Here is a 19,694-nt window from a genome sequence, read left to right as displayed (position 1 = left end):
TCCCATGAAGGGACCAGTGCACCAAAGATATCCCATGAAGGGACCAGTGCATCAAAGATATCCCATGAAGGGACCAGTGCACCAAAGATATCCCATGAAGGGACCAGTGCACCAAAGATATCCCATGAAGGGACCAGTGCATCAAAGATATCCCATGAAGGGACCATTGCATCAAAGATATCCCATGAAGGGACAGATATCCCATGAAGGGACCAGTGCATCAAAGATATCCCATTAAGGGACAGATATCCCATGAAGGGACCAGTGCATCAAAGATATCCCATGAAGGGACAGATATCCCATGAAGGGACCAGTGCATCAAAGATATCCCATGAAGGGACCAGTGCACAAAAGATAACCCATGAAGGGACAGATATCCCATGAAGGGACCAGTGCATCAAAGATATCCCATTAAGGGACAGATATCCCATGAAAGGACCAGTGCACCAAAGATATCCCATGAAGGGACCAGTGCATCAAAGATATCCCATGAAGGGACCAGTGCATCAAAGATATCCCATGAAGGGACCAGTGCATCAAAGATATCCCATGAAGGGACCAGTGCACCAAGGATATCCCATTGAAGGGACTGATATCATATGAAGGGACCAGTGCACCAAGGTTAGCCCATGAAGGGACAGATATTCCATGAAGGGACCAGTGCATCAAAGATATCCCATGAAGGGACAGATATCCCATGAAAGGACCAGTGCACCAAAGATATCCCATGAAGGGACCAGTGCATCAAAGATATCCCATGAAGGGACAGATATCCCATGAAGGGACCAGTGCATCAAAGATATCCCATGAAGGGACAGATATCCCATGAAGGGACCAGTGCATCAAAGATATCCCATGAAGGGACCAGTGCACAAAAGATATCCCATGAAGGGACCAGTGCATCAAAGATATCCCATGAAGGGACCATTGCATCAAAGATATCCCATGAAGGGACCAGTGCATCAAAGACATCCCATGAAGGGACCAGTGCATCAAAGATATCCCATGAAGGGACCAGTGCACCAAAGATATCCCATGAAGGGACAGATATCCCATGAAGGGACCAGTGCACAAAAGATATCCCATGAAGGGACAGATATCCCATGAAGGGACCAGTGCACGAAAGATATCCCATGAAGGGACAGATATCCCATGAAGGGACCAGTGCACAAAAGATATCCCATAAAGGGACAGATATCCCATGAAGGGACCAGTGCACCAAAGATATCCCATGAAGGGACCAGTGCACCAAAGATATCCCATGAAGGGACCAGTGCACCAAAGATATCCCATGAAGGGACCAGTGCACCAAAGATATCCCATGAAGGGACCAGTGCACCAAAGATATCCCATGAAGGGACAGATATCCCAATAAGGGACCAGTGCACCAAAGATATCCCATGAACGGACCATGCACCAAAGATATCCCATGAAGGGACAGATATCCCATGAAGGGACCAGTGCACCAAAGATATCCCATGAAGGGACCAGTGCACCAAAGATATCCCATGAAGGGACCAGTGCATCAAAGATATCCCATGAAGGGACCAGTGCATCAAAGATATCCCATGAAGGGACCAGTGCATCAAAGATATCCCATGAAGGGACAGATCCCATGAAGGGACCAGTGCATCAAAGATATCCCATGAAGGGACAGATATCCCATGAAGGGACCAGTTCACCAAAGATATCCCATGAAGGGACAGATATCCCATGAAGGGACCAGTGCATCAAAGATATCCCATGAAGGGACCAGTGCACAAAAGATATCCCATGAAGGGACCAGTGCATCAAAGATATCCCATGAAGGGACCATTGCATCAAAGATATCCCATGAAGGGACCAGTGCATCAAAGACATCCCATGAAGGGACCAGTGCATCAAAGATATCCCATGAAGGGACCAGTGCACCAAAGATATCCCATGAAGGGACGGATATCCCATGAAGGGACCAGTGCACAAAAGATATCCCATGAAGGGACCAGTGCACAAAAGATATCCCATAAAGGGACAGATATCCCATGAAGGGACCAGTGCATCAAAGATCTCCCATGAAGGGACAGATATCCCATGAAGGGACCAGTGCATCAAAGATATCCCATGAAGGGACCAGTGCATCAATGACATCCCATGAAGGGACCAGTGCATCAAAGACATCCCATCAAGGGACCAGTGCACCAAAGATATCTATGAAGGGACCAGTGCACCAAAGATATCCCATGAAGGGACCAGTGCACCAAAGATATCCCATGAAGGGACCAGTGCACCAAAGATATCCCATGAAGGGACCAGTGCACCAAAGATATCCCATGAAGGGACAGATATCCCAATAAGGGACCAGTGCACCAAAGATATCCCATGAACGGACCATGCACCAAAGATATCCCATGAAGGGACAGATATCCCATGAAGGGACCAGTGCATCAAAGATATCCCATGAAGGGACCAGTGCATCAAAGATATCCCATGAAGGGACCAGTGCATCAAAGATATCCCATGAAGGGACCAGTGCATCAAAGATATCCCATGAAGGGACCAGTGCATCAAAGATATCCCATGAAGGGACAGATCCCATGAAGGGACCAGTGCATCAAAGATATCCCATGAAGGGACAGATATCCCATGAAGGGACCAGTTCACCAAAGATATCCCATGAAGGGACCAGTGCATCAATGATATCCCATGAAGGGACCAGTGCATCAAAGATATCCCATGAAGGGACCAGTGCATCAAAGATATCCCATGAAGGGACCAGTGCATCAAAGATATCCCATGAAGGGACCAGTGCATCAAAGATATCCCATGAAGGGACAGATATCCCATGAAGGGACCAGTGCACAAAAGATATCCCATGAAGGGACCAGTGCACAAAAGATATCCCATGAAGGGACAGATATCCCATGAAGGGACCAGTGCACCAAAGATAACCCATAAAGGGACAGATATCCCATGAAGGGACCAGTGCACCAAAGATAACCCATAAAGGGACCGATATCCCATGAAGGGACCAGTGCACCAAAGATATCCCATGAAGGGACAGATATCCCATGAAGGGACCAGTGCATCAAAAATATCCCATGAAGGGACAGATATCCCATGAAGGGACCAGTTCACCAAAGATATCCCATGAAGGGACCAGTGCACCAAAGATATCCCATGAAGGGACCAGTGCATCAAAGATATCCCATGAAGGGACCAGTGCATCAAAGATATCCCATGAAGGGACAGATATCCCATGAAGGGACCAGTGCACAAAAGATATCCCATGAAGGGACCAGTGCACAAAAGATATCCCATGAAGGGACAGATATTCAATGAAGGGACCAGTGCACCAAAGATAACCCATAAAGGGACCGATATCCCATGAAGGGACCAGTGCACCAAAGATATCCCATGAAGGGACAGATATCCCATGAAGGGACCAGTGCACCAAAGATATCCCATGAAGGGACCAGTGCACCAAAGATATCCCATGAAGGGACCAGTGCACCAAAGATATCCCATGAAGGGACCAGTGCATCAAAGATATCCCATGAAGGGACCAGTGCATCAAAAATATCCCATGAAGGGACCAGTGCATCAAAGATATCCCATGAAGGGACCAGTGCATCAAAGATATCCCATGAAGGGACAGATATCCCATCAAGGGACCAGTGCACAAAAGATATCCCATGAAGGGACAGATATCCCATGAAGGGACCAGTGCACCAAAGATATCCCATAAAGGGACCGATATCCCATGAAGGGACCAGTGCACCAAAGATATCCCATGAAGGGACAGATATCCCATCAAGGGACCAGTGCACAAAAGATATCCCATGAAGGGACAGATATCCCATGAAGGGACCAGTGCACAAAAGATATCCCATGAAGGGACAGATATCCCATGAAGGGACCAGTGCACCAAAGATATCCCATAAAGGGACAGATATCCCATGAAGGGACCAGTGCACAAAAGATATCCCATGAAGGGACTAGTGCATCAAAGATATCCCATGAAGGGACCATTGCATCAAAGATATCCAATGAAGGGACCAGGCATCAAAGACATCCCATGAAGGGACCAGTGCACCAAAGATATCCCATGAAGGGACCAGTGCACCAAAGATATCCCACGAAGGGACAGATATCCCATGAAGGGACCAGTGCACCAAAGATATCCCATAAAGGGACAGATATCCCATGAAGGGACCAGTGCACCAAAGATATCCCCTAAAAGGGACCGATATCCCATGAAGGGACCAGTGCATTATAGATATCCCATGAAGGGACAGATATCCCATGAAGGGACCAGCGCACCAAAGATATCCCATGAAGGGACCAGTGCATCAAAGATATCCCATGAAGGGACCAGTGCATCAAAGATATCCCATGAAGGGACCAGTGCATCAAAGATATCCCATGAAGGGACCAGTGCATCAAAGATATCCCATGAAGGGACCAGTGCATCAAAGACATCCCATGAAGGGACCAGTGCATCAAAGATATCCCATGAAGGGACCAGTGCACCAAAGATATCCCATGAAGGGACCAGTGCACCAAAGATATCCCATGAAGGGACTTATATCCCATGAAGGGACCAGTGCATCAAAGATATCCCATGAAGGGACAGATATCCCATGAAGGGACCAGTGCATCAAAGATATCCCATGAAGGGACCAGTGCATCAAAGACATCCCATGAAGGGACCAGTGCATCAAAGATATCCCATGAAGGGACCAGTGCACCAAAGATATCCCATGAAGGGACCAGTGCACCAAAGATATCCCATGAAGGGACTTATATCCCATGAAGGGACCAGTGCATCAAAGATATCCCATGAAGGGACAGATATCCCATGAAGGGACCAGTGCACAAAAGATATCCCATGAAGGGACCAGTGCACCAACGATATCCCATGAAGGGACCATTGCATCAAAGATATCCCATGAAGGGACCAGTGCAAAGATATCCCATGAAGGGACCAGTGCATCAAAGATATCCCATGAAGGGACCATTGCATCAAAGATATCCCATGAAGGGACAGATATCCCATGAAGGGACCAGTGCATCAAAGATATCCCATGAAGGGACAGATATCCCATGAAGGGACCAGTGCATCAAAAATATACCATGAAGGGACAGATATCCCATGAAGGGACCAGTGCATCAAAGATATCCCATGAAGGGACCAGTGCACAAAAGATATCCCATGAAGGGACAGATATCCCATGAAGGGACCAGTGCATCAAAGATATCCCATTAAGGGACAGATATCCCATGAAAGGACCAGTGCACCAAAGATATCCCATGAAGGGACCAGTGCATCAAAGATATCCCATGAAGGGACCAGTGCATCAAAGATATCCCATGAAGGGACCAGTGCATCAAAGATATCCCATGAAGGGACCAGTGCATCAAAGATATCCCATGAAGGGACCAGTGCATCAAAGATATCCCATGAAGGGACCAGTGCACCAAAGATATCCCATTGAAGGGACTGATATCCCATGAAGGGACCAGTGCACCAAGGTTAGCCCATGAAGGGACAGATATCCCATGAAAGGACCAGTGCACCAAAGATATCCCATGAAGGGACCAGTGCATCAAAGATATCCCATGAAGGGACTGATATCCCATGAAGGGACCAGTGCACCAAGGTTAGCCCATGAAGGGACAGATATTCCATGAAGGGACCAGTGCATCAAAGATATCCCATGAAGGGACAGATATCCCATGAAAGGACCAGTGCACCAAAGATATCCCATGAAGGGACCAGTGCATCAAAGATATCCCATGAAGGGACAGATATCCCATGAAGGGACCAGTGCATCAAAGATATCCCATGAAGGGACCAGTGCACAAAAGATATCCCATGAAGGGACCAGTGCATCAAAGATATCCCATGAAGGGACCATTGCATCAAAGATATCCCATGAAGGGACCAGTGCATCAAAGATATCCCATGAAGGGACCAGTGCATCAAAGATATCCCATGAAGGGACCAGTGCATCAAAGATATCCCATGAAGGGACCAGTGCACCAAAGATATCCCATGAAGGGACAGATATCCCATGAAGGGACCAGTGCACAAAAGATATCCCATGAAGGGACAGATATCCCATGAAGGGACCAGTGCACAAAAGATATCCCATGAAGGGACCAGTGCACAAAAGATATCCCATGAAGGGACCAGTGCACTAAAGATATCCCATGAAGGGACCAGTGCATCAAAGATATCCCATGAAGGGACCAGTGCATCAAAGATATCCCATGAAGGGACCAGTGCACACAAGATATCCCATGAAGGGACCAGTGCATCAAAGATATCCCATGAAGGGACCATTGCATCAAAGATATCCCATGAAGGGACCAGTGCATCAAAGACATCCCATGAAGGGACCAGTGCATCAAAGATATCCCATGAAGGGACCAGTGCACCAAAGATATCCCATGAAGGGACAGATATCCCATGAAGGGACCAGTGCACAAAAGATATCCCATGAAGGGACCAGTGCACAAAAGATATCCCATGAAGGGACAGATATCCCATGAAGGGACCAGTGCACAAAAGATATCCCATGAAGGGACCAGTGCACTAAAGATATCCCATGAAGGGACCAGTGCACTAAAGATATCCCATGAAGGGACCAGTGCATCAAAGATATCTCATGAAGGGACCAGTGCACCAAAGATATCCCATGAAGGGACAGATATCCCATGAAGGGACCAGTGCACAAAAGATATCCCATGAAGGGACAGATATCCCATGAAAGGACCAGTGCACCAAAGATATCCCATGAAGGGACCAATGCATCAAAGATATCCCATGAAGGGACAGATATCCCATGAAGGGACCAGTGCATCAAAGATACCCCATGAAGGGACAGATATCCCATGAAGGGACCAGTGCATTAAAGATTTCCCATGAAGGGACCAGTGCACAAAAGATATCCCATGAAGGGACCAGTGCATCAAAGATATCCCATGAAGGGACCATTGCATCAAAGATATCCCATGAAGGGACCAGTGCATCAAAGACATCCCATGAAGGGACCAGTGCATCAAAGATATCCCATAAAGGGACAGATATCCCATGAAGGGACCAGTGCATCAAAGATATCCCATGAAGGGACAGATATCCCATGAAGGGACCAGTGCATCAAAGATATCCCATGAAGGGACCAGTGCATCAATGACATCCCATGAAGGGACCAGTGCATCAAAGACATCCCATCAAGGGACCAGTGCACCAAAGATATCTATGAAGGGACCAGTGCACCAAAGATATCCCATGAAGGGACCAGTGCACCAAAGATATCCCATGAAGGGACCAGTGCACCAAAGATATCCCATGAAGGGACCAGTGCACCAAAGATATCCCATGAAGGGACAGATATCCCAATAAGGGACCAGTGCACCAAAGATATCCCATGAACGGACCATGCACCAAAGATATCCCATGAAGGGACAGATATCCCATGAAGGGACCAGTGCATCAAAGATATCCCATGAAGGGACCAGTGCATCAAAGATATCCCATGAAGGGACCAGTGCATCAAAGATATCCCATGAAGGGACCAGTGCATCAAAGATATCCCATGAAGGGACAGATATCCCATGAAGGGACCAGTGCACCAAAGATATCCCATGAAGGGACCAGTGCACCAAAGATATCCCATGAAGGGACCAGTGCACCAAAGATATCCCATGAAGGGACCAGTGCATCAAAGATATCCCATGAAGGGACCAGTGCATCAAAGATATCCCATGAAGGGACCAGTGCATCAAAGATATCCCATGAAGGGACAGATATCCCATCAAGGGACCAGTGCACAAAAGATATCCCATGAAGGGACAGATATCCCATGAAGGGACCAGTGCACCAAAGATATCCCATAAAGGGACCGATATCCCATGAAGGGACCAGTGCACCAAAGATATCCCATGAAGGGACAGATATCCCATCAAGGGACCAGTGCACAAAAGATATCCCATGAAGGGACAGATATCCCATGAAGGGACCAGTGCACAAAAGATATCCCATGAAGGGACAGATATCCCATGAAGGGACCAGTGCACCAAAGATATCCCATAAAGGGACAGATATCCCATGAAGGGACCAGTGCACAAAAGATATCCCATGAAGGGACTAGTGCATCAAAGATATCCCATGAAGGGACCATTGCATCAAAGATATCCAATGAAGGGACCAGGCATCAAAGACATCCCATGAAGGGACCAGTGCACCAAAGATATCCCATGAAGGGACCAGTGCACCAAAGATATCCCACGAAGGGACAGATATCCCATGAAGGGACCAGTGCACCAAAGATATCCCATAAAGGGACAGATATCCCATGAAGGGACCAGTGCACCAAAGATATCCCCTAAAAGGGACCGATATCCCATGAAGGGACCAGTACATTATAGATATCCCATGAAGGGACAGATATCCCATGAAGGGACCAGCGCACCAAAGATATCCCATGAAGGGACCAGTGCATCAAAGATATCCCATGAAGGGACCAGTGCATCAAAGATATCCCATGAAGGGACCAGTGCATCAAAGATATCCCATGAAGGGACCAGTGCATCAAAGACATCCCATGAAGGGACCAGTGCATCAAAGATATCCCATGAAGGGACCAGTGCACCAAAGATATCCCATGAAGGGACCAGTGCACCAAAGATATCCCATGAAGGGACTTATATCCCATGAAGGGACCAGTGCATCAAAGATATCCCATGAAGGGACAGATATCCCATGAAGGGACCAGTGCATCAAAGATATTCCATGAAGGGACCAGTGCACCAAGTTTAGCCCATGAAGGGACAGATATTCCATGAAGGGACCAGTGCATCAAAGATATCCCATGAAGGGACAGATATCCCATGAAAGGACCAGTGCACCAAAGATATCCCATGAAGGGACCAGTGCATCAAAGATATCCCATGAAGGGACAGATATCCCATGAAGGGACCAGTGCATCAAAGATATCCCATGAAGGGACAGATATCCCATGAAGGGACCGTGCATCAAAGATATCCCATGAAGGGACAGATATCCCATGAAGGGACCAGTGCACCAAAGATATCCCATGAAGGGACCAGTGCATCAAAGATATCCCATGAAGGGACCAGTGCACCAAAGATATCCCATGAAGGGACCAGTGCACCAAAGATATCCCATGAAGGGACCAGTGCATCAAAGATATCCCATGAAGGGACCATTGCATCAAAGATATCCCATGAAGGGACAGATATCCCATGAAGGGACCAGTGCATCAAAGATATCCCATTAAGGGACAGATATCCCATGAAGGGACCAGTGCATCAAAGATATCCCATGAAGGGACAGATATCCCATGAAGGGACCAGTGCATCAAAGATATCCCATGAAGGGACCAGTGCACAAAAGATAACCCATGAAGGGACAGATATCCCATGAAGGGACCAGTGCATCAAAGATATCCCATTAAGGGACAGATATCCCATGAAAGGACCAGTGCACCAAAGATATCCCATGAAGGGACCAGTGCATCAAAGATATCCCATGAAGGGACCAGTGCATCAAGGATATCCCATGAAGGGACCAGTGCATCAAAGATATCCCATGAAGGGACCAGTGCACCAAGGATATCCCATTGAAGGGACTGATATCATATGAAGGGACCAGTGCACCAAGGTTAGCCCATGAAGGGACAGATATTCCATGAAGGGACCAGTGCATCAAAGATATCCCATGAAGGGACAGATATCCCATGAAAGGACCAGTGCACCAAAGATATCCCATGAAGGGACCAGTGCATCAAAGATATCCCATGAAGGGACAGATATCCCATGAAGGGACCAGTGCATCAAAGATATCCCATGAAGGGACAGATATCCCATGAAGGGACCAGTGCATCAAAGATATCCCATGAAGGGACCAGTGCACAAAAGATATCCCATGAAGGGACCAGTGCATCAAAGATATCCCATGAAGGGACCATTGCATCAAAGATATCCCATGAAGGGACCAGTGCATCAAAGACATCCCATGAAGGGACCAGTGCATCAAAGATATCCCATGAAGGGACCAGTGCACCAAAGATATCCCATGAAGGGACAGATATCCCATGAAGGGAACAGTGCACAAAAGATATCCCATGAAGGGACAGATATCCCATGAAGGGACCAGTGCACGAAAGATATCCCATGAAGGGACAGATATCCCATGAAGGGACCAGTGCACAAAAGATATCCCATAAAGGGACAGATATCCCATGAAGGGACCAGTGCACCAAAGATATCCCATGAAGGGACCAGTGCACCAAAGATATCCCATGAAGGGACCAGTGCACCAAAGATATCCCATGAAGGGACCAGTGCACCAAAGATATCCCATGAAGGGACCAGTGCACCAAAGATATCCCATGAAGGGACAGATATCCCAATAAGGGACCAGTGCACCAAAGATATCCCATGAACGGACCATGCACCAAAGATATCCCATGAAGGGACAGATATCCCATGAAGGGACCAGTGCACCAAAGATATCCCATGAAGGGACCAGTGCACCAAAGATATCCCATGAAGGGACCAGTGCATCAAAGATATCCCATGAAGGGACCAGTGCATCAAAGATATCCCATGAAGGGACCAGTGCATCAAAGATATCCCATGAAGGGACAGATCCCATGAAGGGACCAGTGCATCAAAGATATCCCATGAAGGGACAGATATCCCATGAAGGGACCAGTTCACCAAAGATATCCCATGAAGGGACAGATATCCCATGAAGGGACCAGTGCATCAAAGATATCCCATGAAGGGACCAGTGCACAAAAGATATCCCATGAAGGGACCAGTGCATCAAAGATATCCCATGAAGGGACCATTGCATCAAAGATATCCCATGAAGGGACCAGTGCATCAAAGAAATCCCATGAAGGGACCAGTGCATCAAAGATATCCCATGAAGGGACCAGTGCACCAAAGATATCCCATGAAGGGACGGATATCCCATGAAGGGACCAGTGCACAAAAGATATCCCATGAAGGGACCAGTGCACAAAAGATATCCCATAAAGGGACAGATATCCCATGAAGGGACCAGTGCATCAAAGATCTCCCATGAAGGGACAGATATCCCATGAAGGGACCAGTGCATCAAAGATAACCCATGAAGGGACCAGTGCATCAATGACATCCCATGAAGGGACCAGTGCATCAAAGACATCCCATCAAGGGACCAGTGCACCAAAGATATCTATGAAGGGACCAGTGCACCAAAGATATCCCATGAAGGGACCAGTGCACCAAAGATATCCCATGAAGGGACCAGTGCACCAAAGATATCCCATGAAGGGACCAGTGCACCAAAGATATCCCATGAAGGGACAGATATCCCAATAAGGGACCAGTGCACCAAAGATATCCCATGAACGGACCATGCACCAAAGATATCCCATGAAGGGACAGATATCCCATGAAGGGACCAGTGCATCAAAGATATCCCATGAAGGGACCAGTGCATCAAAGATATCCCATGAAGGGACCAGTGCATCAAAGATATCCCATGAAGGGACCAGTGCATCAAAGATATCCCATGAAGGGACAGATCCCATGAAGGGACCAGTGCATCAAAGATATCCCATGAAGGGACAGATATCCCATGAAGGGACCAGTTCACCAAAGATATCCCATGAAGGGACCAGTGCATCAATGATATCCCATGAAGGGACCAGTGCATCAAAGATATCCCATGAAGGGACCAGTGCATCAAAGATATCCCATGAAGGGACCAGTGCATCAAAGATATCCCATGAAGGGACCAGTGCATCAAAGATATCCCATGAAGGGACAGATATCCCATGAAGGGACCAGTGCACAAAAGATATCCCATGAAGGGACCAGTGCACAAAAGATATCCCATGAAGGGACAGATATCCCATGAAGGGACCAGTGCACCAAAGATAACCCATAAAGGGACAGATATCCCATGAAGGGACCAGTGCACCAAAGATAACCCATAAAGGGACCGATATCCCATGAAGGGACCAGTGCACCAAAGATATCCCATGAAGGGACAGATATCCCATGAAGGGACCAGTGCATCAAAAATATCCCATGAAGGGACAGATATCCCATGAAGGGACCAGTTCACCAAAGATATCCCATGAAGGGACCAGTGCACCAAAGATATCCCATGAAGGGACCAGTGCATCAAAGATATCCCATGAAGGGACCAGTGCATCAAAGATATCCCATGAAGGGACCAGTGCATCAAAGATATCCCATGAAGGGACCAGTGCACCAAAGATATCCCATTGAAGGGACTGATATCCCATGAAGGGACCAGTGCACCAAGGTTAGCCCATGAAGGGACAGATATTCCATGAAGGGACCAGTGCATCAAAGATATCCCATGAAGGGACAGATATCCCATGAAAGGACCAGTGCACCAAAGATATCCCATGAAGGGACCAGTGCATCAAAGATATCCCATAAAGGGACAGATATCCCATGAAGGGACCAGTGCATCAAAGATATCCCATGAAGGGACCAGTGCACAAAAGATATCCCATGAAGGGACCAGTGCATCAAAGATATCCCATGAAGGGACCATTGCATCAAAGATATCCCATGAAGGGACCAGTGCATCAAAGACATCCCATGAAGGGACCAGTGCATCAAAGATATCCCATGAAGGGACCAGTGCACCAAAGATATCCCATGAAGGGACAGATATCCCATGAAGGGACCAGTGCACAAAAGATATCCCATGAAGGGACAGATATCCCATGAACGGACCAGTGCACGAAAGATATCCCATGAAGGGACAGATATCCCATGAAGGGACCAGTGCACAAAAGATATCCCATAAAGGGACAGATATCCCATGAAGGGACCAGTGCACCAAAGATATCCCATGAAGGGACAGATATCCCATGAAGGGACCAGTGCACCAAAGATATCCCATGAAGGGACCAGTGCATCAAAGATATCCCATGAAGGGACCAGTGCATCAAAGATATCCCATGAAGGGACCAGTGCACCAAAGATATCCCATGAAGGGACCAGTGCACCAAAGATATCCCATGAAGGGACCAGTGCACCAAAGATATCCAGTGAAGGGACAGATATCCCAATAAGGGACCAGTGCACCAAAGATATCCCATGAACGGACCATGCACCAAAGATATCCCATGAAGGGACAGATATCCCATGAAGGGACCAGTGCATCAAAGATATCCCATGAAGGGACCAGTGCATCAAAGATATCCCATGAAGGGACAGATATCCCATGAAGGGACCAGTGCATCAAAAATATCCCATGAAGGGACAGATATCCCATGAAGGGACCAGTTCACCAAAGATATCCCATGAAGGGACCAGTGCATAAATGATATCCCATGAAGGGACCAGTGCATCAAAGATATCCCATGAAGGGACCAGTGCATCAAAGATATCCCATGAAGGGACCAGTGCATCAAAGATATCCCATGAAGGGACCAGTGCATCAAAGATATCCCATGAAGGGACCAGTGCATAAATGATATCCCATGAAGTGACCAGTGCATCAAAGATATCCCATGAAGGGACCAGTGCATCAAAGATATCCCATGAAGGGACCAGTGCATCAAAGATATCCCATGAAGGGACCAGTGCATCAAAGATATCCCATGAAGGGACAGATATCCCATGAAGGGACCAGTGCATCAAAGATATCCCATGAAGGGACCAGTGCACAAAAGATATCCCATAAAGGGACCGATATCCCATGAAGGGGCCAGTGCACCAAAGATATCCCATGAAGGGACAGATATCCCATGAAGGGACCAGTGCACCAAAGTTATCCCATGAAGGGACCAGTGCATCAAAGATTTCCCCTGAAGGGACCATTGCATCAAAGATATCCCATGAAGGGACCAGTGCATCAAAGATATCCCATGAAGGGACCAGTGCATCAAAGATATCCCATGAAGGGACCAGTGCATCAAAGATATCCCATGAAGGGACCAGTGCATCAAAGATATCCCATGAAGGGACCAGTGCATCAAAGATATCCCATGAAGGGACAGATATCCCATCAAGGGACCAGTGCACAAAAGATATCCCATGAAGGGACCAGTGCACAAAAGATATCCCATGAAGGGACAGATATCCCATGAAGGGACCAGTGCACCAAAGATATCCCATAAAGGGACCGATATCCCATGAAGGGACCAGTGCACCAGAGATATCCCATGAAGGGACCAGTGCACCAACGATATCCCATGAAGGGACCATTGCATCAAAGATATCCCATGATGGGACCAGTGCATCAAAGATATCTCATGAAGGGACCAGTGCATCAAAGACATCCCATGAAGGGACCAGTGCATCAAAGATATCCCATGAAGGGACCAGTGCATCAAAGATATCCCATGAAGGGACCAGTGCATCAAAGATATCCCATGAAGGGACAGATATCCCATGAAGGGACCAGTGCACAAAAGATATCCCATGAAGGGACCAGTGCACAAAAGATATCCCATGAAGGGACAGATATCCCATGAAGGGACCAGTGCACCAAAGATATCCCATAAAGGGACCGATATCCCATGAAGGGACCAGTGCACCAAAGATATCCCATGAAGGGACCAGTGCACCAACGATATCCCATGAAGGGACCATTGCATCAAAGATATCCCATGAAGGGACCAGTGCATCAAAGATATCTCATGAAGGGACCAGTGCATCAAAGACATCCCATGAAGGGACCAGTGCATCAAAGATATCCCATGAAGGGACAGATATCCCATGAAGGGACCAGTGCACCAAAGATATCTCATAAAGGGACCGATATCCCATGAAGGGACCAGTGCACCAAAGATATCCCATGAAGGGACAGATATCCCATGAAGGGACCAGTGCACCAAAGATATCCCATGAAGGGACAGATATCCCATGAAGGGACCAGTGCACCAAAGATATCCCATGAAGGGACAGATATCCCATGAAGGGACCAGTCCACCAAAGATATCCCATAAAGGGACAGATATCCCATGAAGGGACCAGTGCACCAAAGATATCCCATAAAGGGATAGATAACCCACGAAGGGACCAGTGCACACAAGATATCCCATGAAGGGACTAGTGCATCAAAGATATCCCATGAAGGGACCATTGCATCAAAGATATCCCATGAAGGGACCAGTGCATCAAAGACATCCCATGAAGGGACCAGTGCACCAAAGATATCCCATGAAGGGACCAGTGCACCAAAGATATCCCATGAAGGGACAGATATCCCATGAAGGGACCAGTGCACCAAAGATATTCCATAAAGGGACAGATATCCCATGAAGGGACCAGTGCACCAAAGATATCCCCTAAAAGGGACCGATATCCCATGAAGGGACCAGTGCATTATAGATATCCCATGAAGGGACAGATATCCCATGAAGGGACCAGCGCACCAAAGATATCCCATGAAGGGACCAGTGCATCAAAGATATCCCATGAAGGGACCAGTGCACCAAAGATATCCCATGAAGGGACCAGTGCACCAAAGATATCCCATGAAGGGACTGATATCCCATGAAGGGACCAGTGCATCAAAGATATCCCATGAAGGGACAGATATCCCATGAAGGGACCAGTGCATCAAAGATATCCCATGAAGGGACAGATATCCCATGAAGGGACCAGTGCATCAAAGATATCCCATGAAGGGACCAGTGCACCAAGGTTAGCCCATGAAGGGACAGATATTCCATGAAGGGACCAGTGCATCAAAGATATCCCATGAAGGGACAGATATCCCATGAAAGGACCAGTGCACCAAAGATATCCCATGAAGGGACCAGTGCATCAAAGATATCCCATGAAGGGACAGATATCCCATGAAGGGACCAGTGCATCAAAGATATCCCATGAAGGGACAGATATCCCATGAAGGGACCAGTGCACCAAAGATATCCCATGAAGGGACCAGTGCATCAAAGATATCCCATGAAGGGACCAGTGCATCAAAGACATCCCATGAAGGGACCAGTGCATCAAAGACATCCCATGAAGGGACCAGTGCACCAAAGATATCCCATGAAGGGACCAGTGCACCAAAGATATCCCATGAAGGGACCAGTGCACCAAAGATATCCAGTGCACCAAAGATATCCCATGAAGGGACCAGTGCACCAAAGATATCCCATGAAGGGACAGATATCCCATGAAGGGACCAGTGCACAAAAGATATCCCATGAAGGGACCAGTGCACAAAAGATATCCCATGAAGGGACAGATATCCCATGAAGGGACCAGTGCACGAAAGATATCCCATGAAGGGACAGATATCCCATGAAGGGACCAGTGCACAAAAGATATCCCATAAAGGGACAGATATCCCATGAAGGGACCAGTGCACCAAAGATATCCCATGAAGGGACAGATATCCCATGAAGGGACCAGTGCACCAAAGATATCCCATGAAGGGACCAGTGCATCAAAGATATCCCATGAAGGGACCAGTGCATCAAAGATATCCCATGAAGGGACCAGTGCATCAAAGATATCCCATGAAGGGACAGATATCCCATGAAGGGACCAGTGCACAAAAGATATCCCATGAAGGGACCAGTGCACAAAAGATATCCCATGAAGGGACAGATATTCAATGAAGGGACCAGTGCACCAAAGATAACCCATAAAGGGACCGATATCCCATGAAGGGACCAGTGCACCAAAGATATCCCATGAAGGGACAGATATCCCATGAAGGGACCAGTGCACCAAAGATATCCCATGAAGGGACCAGTGCACCAAAGATATCCCATGAAGGGACCAGTGCACCAAAGATATCCCATGAAGGGACCAGTGCATCAAAGATATCCCATGAAGGGACCAGTGCATCAAAGATATCCCATGAAGGGACCAGTGCATCAAAGATATCCCATGAAGGGACCAGTGCATCAAAGATATCCCATGAAGGGACAGATATCCCATCAAGGGACCAGTGCACAAAAGATATCCCATGAAGGGACAGATATCCCATGAAGGGACCAGTGCACCAAAGATATCCCATAAAGGGCACGATATCCCATGAAGGGACCAGTGCACCAAAGATATCCCATGAAGGGACAGATATCCCATGAAGGGACCAGTGCACCAAAGATATCCCATGAAGGGACAGATATCCCATGAAGGGACCAGTGCACAAAAGATATCCCATGAAGGGACAGATATCCCATGAAGGGACCAGTGCACCAAAGATATCCCATAAAGGGACAGATATCCCATGAAGGGACCAGTGCACAAAAGATATCCCATGAAGGGACTAGTGCATCAAAGATATCCCATGAAGGGACCATTGCATCAAAGATATCCAATGAAGGGACCAGGCATCAAAGACATCCCATGAAGGGACCAGTGCACCAAAGATATCCCATGAAGGGACCAGTGCACCAAAGATATCCCACGAAGGGACAGATATCCCATGAAGGGACCAGTGCACCAAAGATATCCCATAAAGGGACAGATATCCCATGAAGGGACCAGTGCACCAAAGATATCCCCTAAAAGGGACCAATATCCCATGAAGGGACCAGTGCATTATAGATATCCCATGAAGGGACAGATATCCCATGAAGGGACCAGCGCACCAAAGATATCCCATGAAGGGACCAGTGCATCAAAGATATCCCATGAAGGGACCAGTGCATCAAAGATATCCCATGAAGGGACCAGTGCATCAAAGATATCCCATGAAGGGACCAGTGCATCAAAGACATCCCATGAAGGGACCAGTGCATCAAAGACATCCCATGAAGGGACCAGTGCACCAAAGATATCCCATGAAGGGACCAGTGCACCAAAGATATCCCATGAAGGGACTGATACCCCATGAAGGGACCAGTGCATCAAAGATATCCCATGAAGGGACAGATATCCCATGAAGGGACCAGTGCATCAAAGATATTCCATGAAGGGACCAGTGCACCAAGTTTAGCCCATGAAGGGACAGATATTCCATGAAGGGACCAGTGCATCAAAGATATCCCATGAAGGGACAGATATCCCATGAAAGGACCAGTGCACCAAAGATATCCCATGAAGGGACCAGTGCATCAAAGATATCCCATGAAGGGACAGATATCCCATGAAGGGACCAGTGCATCAAAGATATCCCATGAAGGGACAGATATCCCATGAAGGGACCGTGCATCAAAGATATCCCATGAAGGGACAGATATCCCATGAAGGGACCAGTGCACCAAAGATATCCCATGAAGGGACCAGTGCATCAAAGATATCCCATGAAGGGACCAGTGCACCAAAGATATCCCATGAAGGGACCAGTGCACCAAAGATATCCCATGAAGGGACCAGTGCACCAAAGATATCCCATGAAGGGACCAGTGCATCAAAGATATCCCATGAAGGGACCATTGCATCAAAGATATCCCATGAAGGGACAGATATCCCATGAAGGGACCAGTGCATCAAAGATATCCCATTAAGGGACAGATATCCCATGAAGGGACCAGTGCATCAAAGATATCCCATGAAGGGACCAGTGCACAAAAGATATCCCATGAAGGGGCAGATATCCCATGAAGGGACCAGTGCATCAAAGATATCCCATTAAGGGACAGATATCCCATGAAAGGACCAGTGCACCTAAGATATCCCATGAAGGGACCAGTGCATCAAAGATATCCCATGAAGGGACCAGTGCATCAAAGATATCCCATGAAGGGACCAGTGCATCAAAGATATCCCATGAAGGGACCAGTGCACCAAAGATATCCCATTGAAGGGACTGATATCCCATGAAGGGACCAGTGCACCAAGGTTAGCCCATGAAGGGACAGATATTCCATGAAGGGACCAGTGCATCAAAGATATCCCATGAAGGGACAGATATCCCATGAAAGGACCAGTGCACCAAAGATATCCCATGAAGGGACCAGTGCATCAAAGATATTCCATAAAGGGACAGATATCCCATGAAGGGACCAGTGCATCAAAGATATCCCATGAAGGGACCATTGCATCAAAGATATCCCATGAAGGGACCAGTGCATCAAAGACATCCCATGAAGGGACCAGTGCATCAAAGATATCCCATGAAGGGGACCAGTGCACCAAAGATATCCCATGAAGGGACAGATATCCCATGAAGGGACCAGTGCACAAAAGATATCCCATGAAGGGACAGATATCCCATGAAGGGACCAGTGCACCAAAGAGATCCCATGAAGGGACCAGTGCATCAAAGATATCCCATGAAGGGACCAGTGCACCAAAGATATCCCACGGAGGGACCAGTGCATAAAAGATATCCCATGAAGGGACCAGTGCACCAAAGATATCCCATGAAGGGACCAGTGCACCAAAGATATCCCATGAAGGGACCAGTGCACCAAAGATATCCCATGAAGGGACAGATATCCCAATAAGGGACCAGGGCACCAAAGATATCCCATGAACGGACCATGCACCAAAGATATCCCATGAAGGGACAGATATCCCATGAAGGGACCAGTGCATCAAAGATATCCCATGAAGGGACCAGTGCATCAAAGATATCCCATGAAGGGACCAGTGCATCAAAGATATCCCATGAAGGGACAGATATCCCATGAAGGGACCAGTTCACCAAAGATATCCCGTGAAGGGACCAGTGCATAAATGATATCCCATGAAGTGACCAGTGCATCAAAGATATCCCATGAAGGGACCAG

Source organism: Lissotriton vulgaris, chromosome 10 (genome assembly GCF_964263255.1).
Source record: "Lissotriton vulgaris chromosome 10, aLisVul1.2, whole genome shotgun sequence".
NCBI lineage: Eukaryota > Metazoa > Chordata > Amphibia > Caudata > Salamandridae > Lissotriton > Lissotriton vulgaris.
Note: the sequence above shows the minus strand (reverse complement) of the source record.